Source organism: Globicephala melas, chromosome 13 (assembly GCF_963455315.2).
Source record: "Globicephala melas chromosome 13, mGloMel1.2, whole genome shotgun sequence".
NCBI classification, from domain to species: domain Eukaryota; kingdom Metazoa; phylum Chordata; class Mammalia; order Artiodactyla; family Delphinidae; genus Globicephala; species Globicephala melas.
Genome location: NC_083326.1, coordinates 86,700,359 through 86,714,458, shown reverse-complemented (window position 1 = coordinate 86,714,458; position 14,100 = coordinate 86,700,359). Strand labels below are relative to the sequence as shown.

Below are 14,100 nucleotides of genomic sequence, written 5' to 3'. Positions count from 1 at the left end.
GATCCCCTTCTGGCTCTTCCTGGCTTCCTCACTTCTCCCGCCCACAATTCCATTCCCATGAGCTTTGCTTTCTGGACATTCGGGAAGACCCTGGAACCACAGGTACAGGACCCCAGAAAATTGAGGTTCATGCTGAAGAAGAGGTAGCAAATCTCTTCACAAACCAACTGTGTGGGTCCACCCTGGAGACCCACCCATCACTTTCTGGCTGGATCCCCATGAAAGAGTCCCATGGGCCAGCAGACCCTGTGTCCCCTCCTCTTTCCAGGACAGCCAGACTTTGAATTTCTCACGGCGGTTTTTCCCTGATGTTCAATCTAGTCAGATCTGCCAGTTACGCTAATGGACTCAAAGCATGATGGCCGACGTTTGTTTCATAAGTTTAAAAGCTTCTGTCTTGCTCTCCTTTGCTCCCCCTGCCTCCAGGGCATTTCATGGCACTTAAATGAATCTACTAAGTAGACAGTCAGTGTTTGCGAAATGAAAATTAACAGGGTGACCTTTTAAAAACATAATTCAAATCATGTCACTCCCCAGCTTAAAACCTCCAATAGATGCCCATAAATCCTAGAGTGAAACCTGGACTTTGTACCCTGGCCGACAGGTCCAGCGCGATGCAGCGCCGCCCATCACCCCACCCTCATTTCCCACTGCAGCCCCTCTTGCTTCACCAACTCCAGCCCCACTGGTTTCCTTCTGTCTATTCTTCTAACGAAAGACGCTTATCCCCACCTCGGAGCTTCTGCCCTTTTTGCCTCTCCTTTCTGGAACTCTGTTCTCCCGTATTGTCACAGGCTTGACCCCTCCTTACCATTCAGGTCTCAGCTCATATGTCACATCCTCAGTGAGGCTTTCTCTGCCCACCTTAGAGTAGCCTCACACCCCCTCCCGTTCAAGTCCCCCTTCTCTTGTCATCCCATTTTACAGACTTTGTAGACAACTCTGGCATTGTCCTTTCCAAGTAGTGCCTTTCTTGTTTGTTGTGTGTCTTCCCTAGCAGAACGTAAGTTCCAGAAGAGTAAGGATCTAGTCCTACCTGTCCTCTGCTGTGTACTCCATGACTAGAGCCATGCCTAGCAAGAGTCAGCACTCAGTAAACATTTGTCTTGAGGGATGGAGGGATGGAGGGGTGGATGGATGGGTGGATGATAGATGCTTGAATGGATGGACAAATGTTTGGATGGATGGATGGCTGTTTTAGATGGATGGATGGATGGATGGATGGATGGATGGATGGGTGGGTGGGTGGGTGGATGGATGGATGGATGGATGGATGGGTGGGTGGGTGGGTGGATGGATGGATGGATGGATGGATGGATGGATGGATGGGTGGATGGATGGATGATTAGATACTTGAATGGATGGACAAATGTTTGGATGGGTAGATGGATGGATGAATGTTTGAGTGAGTGGATGGATGGGCAGACAGACAATGAATGGTTTGCAGAGCATGAGTGACAAAGGCATAGTCTGATAAATTAAGCTGGCCACCTAGTGGAAACCAGGAAACTGAACAATAATTTAGGAAACTACTATAATGTGGTTATGCTGCCTCATAGATGTGACACCAGCCTCTTCCCCTGGGCCAGTAGACAAGTCTTCAGATTCGATCACTTCAGGGGTGACAAATATGGGTTGATGCAACTCCTGCCCTCAAGAGGGGCATAGGAGATAATACCTCTTCTCATCTCTTTCTATACAGACCTTGCTGGCTTACTGTCTGTGAGTGTAGCATGGTAAGAATTAAATATCCCCCCTCTTCCCAGATCAACCTGTGTGGACGTCTTCACTTTAGTCAGAATCCTGCCAGCTGTGCTCCAATCAGTACCTCCAAAGTCTACTGACAAATAGACATTTCTCTGGCTTTTTCATATCCCCAGGGAAGGGAGGGGTTTCCCTTCTTTGTCTAGAGCCCCCAAATACTTGGGCGTGTTTTAACACATGGAAGTTGTGGTAGAGACAGTTGTTCTCGGTACATTTCCCAGCCAGCCTTGCAGTTCAGTTGGGTCCACGTGACTAGTTCTGGCAACGAGTGAACCGGGATGACAGGTCACTCCCAGAAGGGGCGGTCAGAAGCAAGTGTGAGCGAGCGCCCCATGCTCTCTCTTACCCTGCCTGCGTGACCAGGAAGACGTATGATTTTTGTTTTGGGTTTTTTTTTTTTAATTAAAATATAGTTGATTTACAATGTTAATTTCTGCTGTACAGCAAAGTGATCCAGTTATACGTACATATATACATTCATCTTTTATATTCTTTTCCATTATGGTTTATCCCAGGATACTGAATATACAGTTCTGTGTGCTTTACAGTAGGACCTTGTTGTTTATCCATCCTAAATGTAATAGTATGCATCTACCAACCCCAAACTCCCACTCCATCCATCCCCACCCCCCCACCTTGGCAACCACAAGTCTGTTCTCTACGTCCATGAATCTGTTTCTGTTTCATAGATAGGTTTGTTTCTGTCATATTTTATTTTATTGTTTTTTTTATTATTTATTCTGTTGTATTTTAGATTCCACATATAAGTTACATCATACGGTATTTGGGGAAGACACAAGTTGGCATGTAGCACCACCGGCTGGAGGGAGCCTGGGACGGCCCCTGAGTGGCTGCAGGACGCTCGTGGCTCTGGAGAGGATCGGACCCTCCCAGACCCTTCTTGACGAGAAACAGACCTTGATTCTGTTTCACTAACTGCTATATTGGCTTCTTTACAGCAGTACCTACTCCCACCTGATGAATACACTAGCCGCGTCCAGTAGAAGCTGCTTGGTTTATGGCGTGGCTGGATTCCTGAGAGCCAACCTTCCTGTAAAGATAGGAAGACAGAGGGAGGGGCGACCGGATGCATGCCCGACTGGGTTATTTTTCCCCTTTAAGGATTGCATGACTCGGTTGCCAATGTCAGCTTGGCCCGAAGGAGCAGAACAAGCACAGCATCTTGAGAGGGAAGAGGTCTCTTGAGGTCTAATTGGGATTCTCACTACCAACTTGAATGATTGGGGACTTTCTTGCCAGTGCCTCATAGCTGGTGTGAGCCAATTAGGCAGCCGAGAACGGACCGTCTCTGCTTTGCTCTTTGCTGTGTCGCCCAGGAGCCCGACGTTCCCCAAAGGCCTCTGTGCTGGCTGGGCCTCCCAGCTCCACTGGCGGCCCTGCTCCCAATCTACCCTTTGAAGCATGCGTATCGACATACAGATGCCGGTGCTATAGTTCCAAGGAGGCAAGTTCCACTCAGCCGTGCTTCCTGGCTCCCGTCCAGGCTCCCCTGACCCACCAAGCAGCTTAAGGTCAGGAAACAGCAGGACTGAACGTGGTTCCAACTGCCACTCCTGTGAGTGGCAGATGTGGGCAGAAATCTGGGCTTGGACCTCAGTGTGGCCTCAGCTGCTGGGAAGGAAGCTGACCTTGCCTGAAGTCCTCTGTGTTCACTTGTTGGTGTTTTTTTTGGTTTGGTTTGGTTTTTGTTTTTGTTTGTTTGGGATTGGAGACTTCAGGATTGTCTATGTAAATTATCAAGTCGTCTGCAGAGAGTGAGTTTTACCTCTTCCCTTCCAATATGGATACCATTTATATAACATCTTTATTGGAGGATAATTGCTTTACAATGGTGTGTTAGTTTCTGCTTTATAACAAAGTGAATCCGTTATTCATATGCATATATCCCCATATCCCCTCCCTCTTGCGTCTCCCTCCCTCCCACCCTCCCTATCCCACCCCTCTAGGTGGTCACAAAGCACCGAGCTGATCTCCCTGTGCTATGCGGCTGCTTCCCCCTAGCTATCTATCTTACGTTTGGTAGTGTATATATGTCCATGCCACTCTCTCACTTCGTCCCAGCTTACCCTTCCCCCTCCCCGTGTCCTCAATTCCGTTCCCTAGTAGGTCTGCGTCTTTATTCCTGTCTTGCCCTAGGTTCTTCATGACCTTTTTTTTTTCTTTTTTAGATTCCATATATATGTGTTAACATATGTATTTGTTTTTCTCTTTCTGACTTACTTCACTCTGTATGACAGACTCTAGGTCCATCTACCTCACTACAAATAACTCAATTTTGTTTATTTTTATGGCTGAGTAATATTCCATTGTATATATATGTCACATCTTCTTTATCCATTCATCTGTCGATGGACACTTAGGTTGCTTCCATGTCCTGGATGTTGTAAATAGAGCTGCAGTGAACACTGTGGTACATGTATCTTTTTCAATTATTGTTTTCTCAGGGTTTATGCCCAGTAGTGGGGTTGCTGGGTCATATGGTTTTTAAGGAACCTCCATACTGTTCTCCATAGTGGCTATACATTCCCACCAACAGTGCAGGAGGGTCTCCTTTTCTCCACACCCTCTCCAGCATTTATTGTTTGTAGATTTTTTGATGATGGCCATTCTGACTGGTGTGAGGTGATACCTCATTGTAGTTTTGATTTTCATTTCTCTAATGATTAGTGATGTTGAGCATCCTTTCATGTGTTTGTTGGCAGTCTGTATATCTTCTTTGGAGAAATGTCTATTTAGGTCTTCTGCCCATGTTTGGATTGGGTTGTTTGTTTTTTTGATATTGAGCTGCATGAGCTGCTTGTAAGTTTCTGAGGTTCCTGAGGTCAGAGATGGGCAAAGAATGCTCTCCTTAAGCAACAGCCCTGGCTCGCAGCACTGGATCCGGGATGCTCTGCATTACTGAGCCATTCAACAGAGACCTGATTTAATGCAGCCCTTGGCTCAGCGCGCCCGGCAGAGGGATCCTCGGGAGAAGCACTCAGTGGAATGCTGTCAGGAAGACCAATGCTGAATGCTGGGGAGGGGTGATGAGTAGAGGTTGGGTGCAGAGGACGGCCGCTGGTCTCAGACACTGGTGCCTCTGATGATGAATCAGCCTCTAGGAGCAGGTTTCAGCCTCTAGGAGATCCGTTCTTGTATGGAGCCTGTGCGGAGTTAATTAGGTACCTCGCCAAGCGCTCCCCCCACAAAGAAAGCTTCTCTCTCCAAAGTACACTAGGCCATTTATCCCACAACTGGACCTGCACATTTGCACATAGACAGATGTAGGCCTAAGGATATTTCTTGCAGAGCTCTTTTGAATGACAGAACCCTGGAAACAATCTAAATGTCCATAAACAGGGAACTGGCTACAGAGTCCATGGGGCTCCTCTGGGTCTCTGGGTTATAACCAGCTCTCAGGCCCCAAGGGGTCAGTACAGGCTTCCAAGACCTTTTCTCAGCCCGTAAGTGTCTCCAAGCTTCTGGGACAGTATACTCTACTGGTGTGAGGCACTGACTGCAGAAAGAGGCTCCGATTCTTTTCCCTGTGGGTCACACCATCTGCAACATGACTCTGAAGCACCTCCTGTTAAGAGGTAGAGTGTATTTCCCCACCTGTGGATGTGAGCTAGTCTCGTCACCTGCTTTAGCCCACAAAGTATGGTGGAAGTGACACTGTGCCTTTTCCACACCTACGTCTCAAGAGACCTGCTCCACCTCACTCTTTGGAGCTCACTGCCTCCCTGTCAGCAAGCCTGGGGTAGCCTGCCAGAGAATGAGTCATGTAGAGCAGTAAAGGAAATCCAGTCGTCCTGTCAAGTCCCCAGACACCCGAGAGTCCAGCCAAAATCAGCAAAATCGATCTAACAGTCGACTCACCAACTGACATAGGAACATCAGTAAGCCCAACCAAGATCAGAAGAAACGTCCAGCCAATGCACAGACTCAGGAACTAAAGAAATATTTATTAATTTAAGCAATTGGATTTCTGTGCTTGGATGTTACGCAGCAATAGCCAACTGATACACGTTGGTAAGGCCATGATGATTCTTTAGTCTCCAGAGTCAGTGTGGCTTCCTGTTGCCACATAGGATTCTATGGTTTCCATGGTTACAGGGGGTCCGTGGGGTCTTCCCTGGACATATGAAGTCACCACAGGATCCCAGGAACCCCCTTCTATCATCATCAAAATAGGTGTCTCTGGGGAAAACGGCCACAGTGCCACCACAGCCATCAAGGGGATGTTGTCACTGTGGGTGGCTCTGGAAAAGTCAACCTGGGTGTTGGCTGAGCTGCCCACCCCCCTGTTCACCAGCATGATGTCAACTCTAGCAGGACTGCCCACACCGTGTCTCACACCAGGGACAGCTCTATGCCGTCGAGTTTATGTAAAGCATACTAAAAGGAATGAAGGACGCCTTTATATAATATGGAACACTCTGTGTTCTATCATTAAGTCAAACATGCAGATATAAGGACTAGGGCTAGGTCACGCTTCATCAAAATCTATTATTACTGGAGCAATACATAAGAAATCAGTAACTAAACCCACACTTCTATGGTCAATTAATCTATGTGGAAAAAGGACAACCTCTTTAATAAATGGTGTTGGGGGAAATGGATAGCTATATGCAAAAGAATCAAACTGGACTACTTCCTCACAACATACACAAAAATAAACACTATATATACACAATGGAATATTACTCAGCCATAAAAAAGAGTGAAATATTGCCATCTGTGAAAACGTGGATGAATCTAGAGGGTATTATGCCGAGTGGAATGAGTCAGAGAAAGACAAATACCACAATCTCACTTATATGTGGAATCTAAAAAGCAAAACAAAAAACAGCTGCATAGAAACAGAGAACAAAGAGGTGGTTGCCAGAGGGGAGAGCGTGGGGGGCAAAACAGGTGAAGGGGATTAAGAGGTACAAACCTGTATTCATATATTAAATAAGTCATGGGGGTGTAATATACAGCATAAGGAATACGGTCAATAATATTGTAATAACTTTGTATGGGGACAGGGTTACTAGACGTATTGTGGTGATCATTTCATAATTATGCAAATATCAAATCATTGTACAGTACACCTGAAACTATATTTCAATTAAAAAATAAAAACAATAATAAATCTTAAAAACTAAGAAACTAGTAACTCTGTTTGACTCTGGAAAGAATCAGAGGACAAAAGGTGGAGTGGGAAGGATATTTGTTTTGTCTTCTTGACTTATTATGTTTGCTAGAGAAGCAGTACAGCATGGTGGCTTAAGGCCTGGACTTGTGGCCAGAATGCCTGGGCTCAAATTCTGAGTTCCTTGGTACTTGCCCAAGATAGTACATCTCATAAGTAGCAGACCCAGGATATGAAATAAGATAGGCTACCTCCAGAGCCTGCATTCTTAATCCCTGTTCCATAGATACATGTGGCATGTATGTACACACATACACACAGTAACTCAAGGTGACAATCCCAACTTACATCTGTGTATGTCTGCTACAGATAAGACTCACTTTAGGGGACTTCCCTGGCGGTCCAGTGGTTAAGACTTAACCTTCCATTGCAGGGGGTGTGGGTTCGATCCCTTATCGGGGAGCTAAGATCCCACATGCCTCACGGCCAAAAAACCAAAAAGACATAAAAAACAATATTGTAACAAATTCAATAAAGACTTTAAAAATGGTCCACATCAAAAAAAAATCGTTAAAAAAAAGACTCACTTTAATTCCTTCATTTTCTATTTTTGTTTTCAAGGCATTCAGCTGTCCCAGTGAGACCATAACTTCTCAGTGATTCAGTTGAATTCACCTTAGCCGAACACAATGCATGTTCCTTGTGATTTATATCTGCAGATGAAATGTCCTGTGTGAAACGTTATCACATTAATTGCAGCTTCTCAATCTGTTAACTGGGCTGCGCAGGCGATCACGCGTTTATGACACCAAGGCTGAGCCCAGAACTCACTCAACTTGGTCATTATCACAAGGTAATGATAAGTAGACCTGTCCATGGTGCTTATCAACCCAGGGGAGAATAAAGAATAAAAATACGTGCTCATCTAGAAGCAAGACCTGGACGGTAATTGGGAGACATTGAGAGTAACTGGGTTGTATTTCCAAATCTGCAAGATTAGAGGGAGGCTGGCCAAGCCAGAAAAGCTATACCTGGAGAAAAGGTAGCCGGGTAAAGCTTAAGTAATCCCATGAAGAACAGAGGCTGAAGCTTGGGGTGGGAGCGGCAAGGAGTAACCTTATGCATAAATCTTACACAAATTCCGAACTCTGCAGTCAACACCAAGGGTAAATCGTTATTAACGGATTCCAGAGGTCTGGGCTGGGTGATAATCAGTAAAGGCTCCTCCTTCCCCAAGAGAGATGGTGGCAGTGGTCTGTCAGCATTGTAGGAAGCCCCAAGGAAAGCTTCCCAAGCCTCCTGCATCCCCAGCTGTGCTGTTGTGAAATTACCCCAAAACCACCTTTCCTGATTTCAGAGATGACTCTGAGTAACCAGAGCTCCTAACTCTCACATGCCATTTGGAGTAAAATTCTAGGCATTTTTGCTATGCTGTCTGTCCACTGACGGTATGAAAATGACAAAGTAACATGTGTGCAAGGCGTTGATGTGATTACATAATGATGTCCTTGGATAGAGGAATATTAATTCTACAGGGTTTGAGAGGGACAGGTACAGGAAGCTTAGCCAGGACCTGTACAGAGGGCACACGGCTGACAGATAATTGCCCAAAGCAGCAAGAACCACCTCCCTTATATCCAGATTAATAATATTTCTAGCCTACTGTGCTATCTAAGTGATGTGATACCACTGGCAATAGGGATGGGAAATTGCTCTCAGGTACCTTGTTTGGAGAGGATGCAGAGAGAACCCACAGGAGCATCAAAATAAACCTTGTCCACCAAAGAAGTCACTATTCTTGTGACCACAGTAAGAGGCTTTCCCGACCTGCCTCATTGTTTGGCATTATCTTTACCATTCAAGAGAGGCAATGGAATATCCTTAAGAGGCAAGAACTAGACCCAGACTCCCTGGGTTCAATTCCTGGCCCTTCCACTTTTCTACTTTGATGCACTTAAGTAACTGATCATCTCTCACCTTTCATTTTCTAATCTGTAAAATGGAAATAATAGTGAACTCCCTTAAAATATAATTGTGAAAAAATATATAATTGTGAGCACTGAGCTAATAGGTACAAACTACTTAGAACCATTTCTGACACAGCAAGAGTTTAATGAGTGTTTGGCATACTGTCTTCTTATCTTCAGCCCCAGGGTGTTTTAAAAATACCTCACCTCTCTTTCCCTGTGGCAAAAAAAATGGCATTTTCTCCTAAGAAGCTTATTTGAGATGGTCAGTTTTCTTGGTGGCAAGCAACGGAAATTGACCCATTATTGGAAAGATATCAGAGACAGGGATAAAATCCTGGGAAATGAGCAGGGACCGAGGGGACTGCAGAGACCCAGATAGTGGAAACCACGGCAAAGGTGACAAAAGCCACTTAATGTCCCGGCCACAGGTGTGACCTCCTATATCCCCTACCTCCCTGTACCTGTTACTCAAGAATCAGAATCTTGGAGAAAGAATCAGCTTGGCCAAGTCCAGGCCACGTGCTGACCCCTCGCTGTCAGAGACAGATTCTTACTCCTTCAGCTTCTACAGCAGAGAACAGTGAGGGCTTCCCTAAAGGGATCACCGGTGTTGCACAATCAAAAGATGACAAAGGTCCACCCCAAAGGGAGCCGCTAATTTCTGAGTCATGTTCCCTCAGAAAACAGAGGGGGTCCAATAGATCCAGAAGAGTTAAAACCCAAGAACCCATGCAGTAACATGAGTGGACCTAGAGATGATCATACCAAGCGAAGTAGGTCAAAGACAAATATCATATGATATCACATGTGGAATCTAAAATACGACACAAATCAACGTAGCTACGAAACAGAAACAGACTCACACACATAGAGAACAGACTTGTGGTTGCCAAGGAGCGGTGGGGTGGGAGAGGGATGGATTGGGAATTTGGGATTAGCAGATGCAAACTAGTATATATAGAATGGATAAACAACAAGGTCCTACTGTATAGCACAGGGAACTATATTCAATACCCTGTGATAAACCATCATGGAAAAGAATATGAAAAAGAATATATATGGATAAGAGTCACTATGCTGTACAGCAGAAATTAACACAACATTGTAATTAACTATACTTCAATAAAACTAAAAAAACACACAAAAAACCCCAAAAAACCAAGAACCCGTCTGGGCTATCTGATGGAATCTAAAGCAAAAACTTGGGCTCAAAGGGGCTGTAACTCTCATTCTCCCCTCCCCTCCTGTTTCTTCCCAGTTCGTGGACGCAAAGAATTACTGAAATTAAATACAGCAATTGAAGCTGCCTATTGTCTCCTGGTACGTAATACATCACAGTGGCACCTCTACATTCAGCTGTCCATCTGAATGGCCTGTGGTGTGTGGTTCACACAGTGGTTATTGTTGTGAAAAGAGACCCAGGAACACACTCTTGCGTTATTCACTTCATTTATTTTGATACAATATTTGGAGCTACTTCATTCAATTTGCTTAAAGTGTCCTGTCATTTTCCCGTCTGCCAGTATCTGCTGCACACAGATAATATAACACACAGAGGGTGAAAAAAGTTTCCTTGGAAAGGAATAGAAATTATTTAACGTGATTTATAGATTGGCCTGAGCGTTTGTCTTTTCTCCCCTCAAAGGCTCCAAAGAGCATGAAACATTTCATTAGTAAACATACCAGTGATTTGGTTTCTAAATGGCTGAGACATTAAGCTGTTATTTTTTTTTGGTTTTTTTTTTGGAGGGGAAGGTTTCTCTGTGTAAAGCTAGCTCTGACAGCAGAGATGCTAGACAGGCACTAGTGCGTGTACTTTTAACTTTTATCCACGTGAGAGACCGAAATCTCCAACTTTAGGCGATCTTGCTGTTCAATCTAAGGGAACAGCCGGATTCTGAGTGGCCGCCTCCTTCAGGGCACGTAGCTTTTCTACAATTAATGACTTGGTTACCCGTTGCTGAGAGATGCTAGGTGAACCAGACCTTAAGAAACTTGCTGAGTTCAACTGGATTTAAAAGTCCCTTGCCCCAGTTTTAGAGTGGGAACCCTGAGACCCCAGGTAAAACAACAAGACCTGATTGAAGATGAGTCGAAATGACAGAATGCCAGAATTCCTAACCCAGGGCTCATCCTGTTAGACATACAGGCTCCAAAATTATCCAGAGATGAAGACACAGAGAAGGAAGACAGTGCAAACAAGAAACCAGTATGTGCTTATTTTTACTTCCCCAGCCTTCAGGAGAGGGAAAAAGTTCTGTAAGAGTGCAGCTGTGTGTACCTGCAGTGGGGCATCAGCTGCCGGGCCCCTGCAGGTGTGTATAGCCAGGTCCACTCTGATTGGTCAGGGTTAGTACTAGTTATTAAATATTTTGAATACAACCACTACGTCCATCAAGAGAGGATCAGTTAAAAGAGGGCATAGTGAAAAGATGCTCAACAACACTAATTATTAGAGAAATGCAAACAAAACTACAGTGACGTATCACCTCACACCGGTCAGAATGGCCACCATTAAAAAGTCTATGGAGGGCGGAGTCAAGATGGCGGTGTGGAAAGACGCAGACTTAGTGTCTCCCAACAAGTAGGGCGCCTGCCGGCTGCTGGTGGGGGATTCTGACACCCAAGGAAATGGGAGGCCTATATACACAAATGAACCTATCTACGAAACAGAAACAAACACACAGACATAGAGAACAGACTTGTGGTTGCCAAGAGGGAGGGGATTGGGGGAGGGAAAGATTGGGAGTTTGGGGTTAGAAGACGCAAACTATTATATATAAAATGGATAAACAACAAGGTCCTACTGTATAGCAAAGGGAACTATATTCAATATCCTGGGATAAACCATAATGGAAAAGAATATTAAAAAAAAGAACATATATAGGTGTATAACTGAGTCACTTTGATGTACAGCAGAAATTAACACAACACTGTAAATCAACTATACTTCAATTAAAAAATAAATAAAATTAAATTTAAAATGAGGGTATGTAGTATAATGCCTTACTGTAGTACTTACATGTTTCCTGTTTGTATAATACCTTACTGTACTATTTACTCCAAAATGATTTGAAGGTTAGTGAGAAATTGAGGAATAGAAATGAACATATAACAATTATTCCTTAAGAAGGAAGTTACAAGACAGTTTATCTAATGCAGGTGAAACTGGAATTAAGCTATATATATATATACATATATATATATACCTAGATGTTCACATCTTTAGGTTCAGTTCACATTAATAAGGACATTAAATAAAGAGATTCCTTGGTCACATAAAAGAGCTGATTTTCACTATCCTTTCTCCCTAAGCACCAATGTTGTCTTTTGTAGTAATTTATTGTCTTTTCTTTGGTAATGTCTTCTCATAATATAAAAGATGTAGAAATCAAAAAAGAAGGGCGAAATCAAAGGAATGTGAGAACTCTGTACATTGCTGTGATGATTTTTAATTTGCTCAAATGTTTTCTATGAAGCTTGCAAAAGACATTTTTCTAAATTGTGAAGGCCAGAATAAGGCACCTCGACTTGCTACAGCAAGTTTTAGAGAGAAAAAGTTGGTATTATTAATTTTAAAGTTTGTATTGAAAAGTTGCCTTTTGAAAGGCATTGCATTATGTCCGAAGAATTTAAAAATTAAAAAAAAAGTAAAAGAGGGCATGGTGGTCGTGTGCTGTTTTGCTGTTTTGGTATCAGCCTGAATCCGGTGACAGCATCGCCAATTTCCTTTGCAGGAGCTACGTTTCCCCTAACAGATGCAGTCTGGTGGAGCTGTCAATCAAGATGCCTGGATCTCCTCCACTCAAAGGATGTCCACCTAGGTGCCCCCAGTTTCTGCACCTTATGCATGTTGTGATCCCTTGGTCCTTTCCTGTCCTTTTTTTTTTTTTTTAAAGAAGATGTTGGGGGTAGGCGTTTATTAATTAATTTATTTATGTTTGCTGTGTTGGGTCTTCGTTTCTGTGCGAGGGCTTTCTCTAGTTGTGGCGAGCGGGGGCCACTCTTCATCGCGGTGCGCGGGCCTCTCACTATGGCGGCCTCTCTTGTGGCGGAGCGCAGGCTCAGTAATTGTGGCTCACGGGCCCAGTTGCTCTGAGGCATGTGGGACCTTCCCAGACCAGGGCTCGAACCCGTGTCCCCTACATTAGCAGGCAGATTCTCAACCACTGCGCCACCAGGGAAGCCTCTTTCCTGTCCATTTTAAGTCTAGTTTTCAGCCTAATTTCCTTTTTTAAAAAAAATCTATTATTATCTTTTTAATTATTTTTTAATTTAATTTTTATTTTACATCTGGGTATAGTTGATTTACAATGTTGTGTTAATTTCAAGTGTACAGCAAAGTGCTTCAGTTATAAATATACATCTACCCATTCTTTTTTAGATTCTTTCCCCATATAGGTTATTACAGAGTACTGAGCAGAGTTCCCTGTGCTCTACAGTAGGTCCTTGTTGATTATCTATTTTGTGTACAGTAGTGTGCATCTGTTAATCCCAAACTCCTCATTTATCACTCCCTCAGTTTTTATTTTGTAAGATACCCATAAAGGCTGTTTCTCTTTAAATTAGTCAAAATCAAAAAAGATAGAGATATATTTGTATGTATGACTGAATCACTTTGCTGTACACCTGACACTAACACAACACTGTAAATCAACTCTACTCCAATGCAAATTAAAAAAAAAAAGAAAGCAAGAACGCTGACCCAAGGGAAAACAATTAGTCAACATTAATTTCCGTCGCTAGCAACCAAAGAATACTGGATGAACCCCCCCAAAATGAGTCCCCTAAGCTTATAGAGATGATATAAATCAATCCATGAGGTTATAACAAGAAGTCACACTCCACAGATGGAATTAGCTGTCTGCAGGGATGCTTCCCTGAAGCAAATCTTCCTGAAAGTATAACCTTGAGACAAGCTATTTATTGATGAGACTAAAGTGCCTGCTAATATGTCAGGAAGCATCGACTAGAGAGAAAATTCTGCAACCGTGAGACTTCAGACGTTATAAAAAGACTGTTGAACATAAAATATTTACTGTGACCAGTGTGAACCTCAGAAAAGAGTGGTCTTAGACCAAACAGGATTGGGGAAGAGTTTTTTCTGCTGCAGAGAAAGCTCCTTACCAATCAGTACTTTATCCGGAGGCATCTGGAAAAGACACACCCTAGTTTTGCTGGCGAATTATAACAATGAGTCTTTAACAAAAGAATGAGCATGCGCGGGAC

General features: G+C 43.7%; 1 protein-coding gene across 15 annotated transcripts in view; it reads right to left on the bottom strand.

Annotated features, from left to right (window-relative positions):
- Window positions 1-14,100, bottom strand: part of GLT1D1 (glycosyltransferase 1 domain containing 1) — a 186,026-nt gene that overhangs the window by 38,936 nt on the left and 132,990 nt on the right. The gene's annotated exons all lie outside the window — the stretch shown is intronic.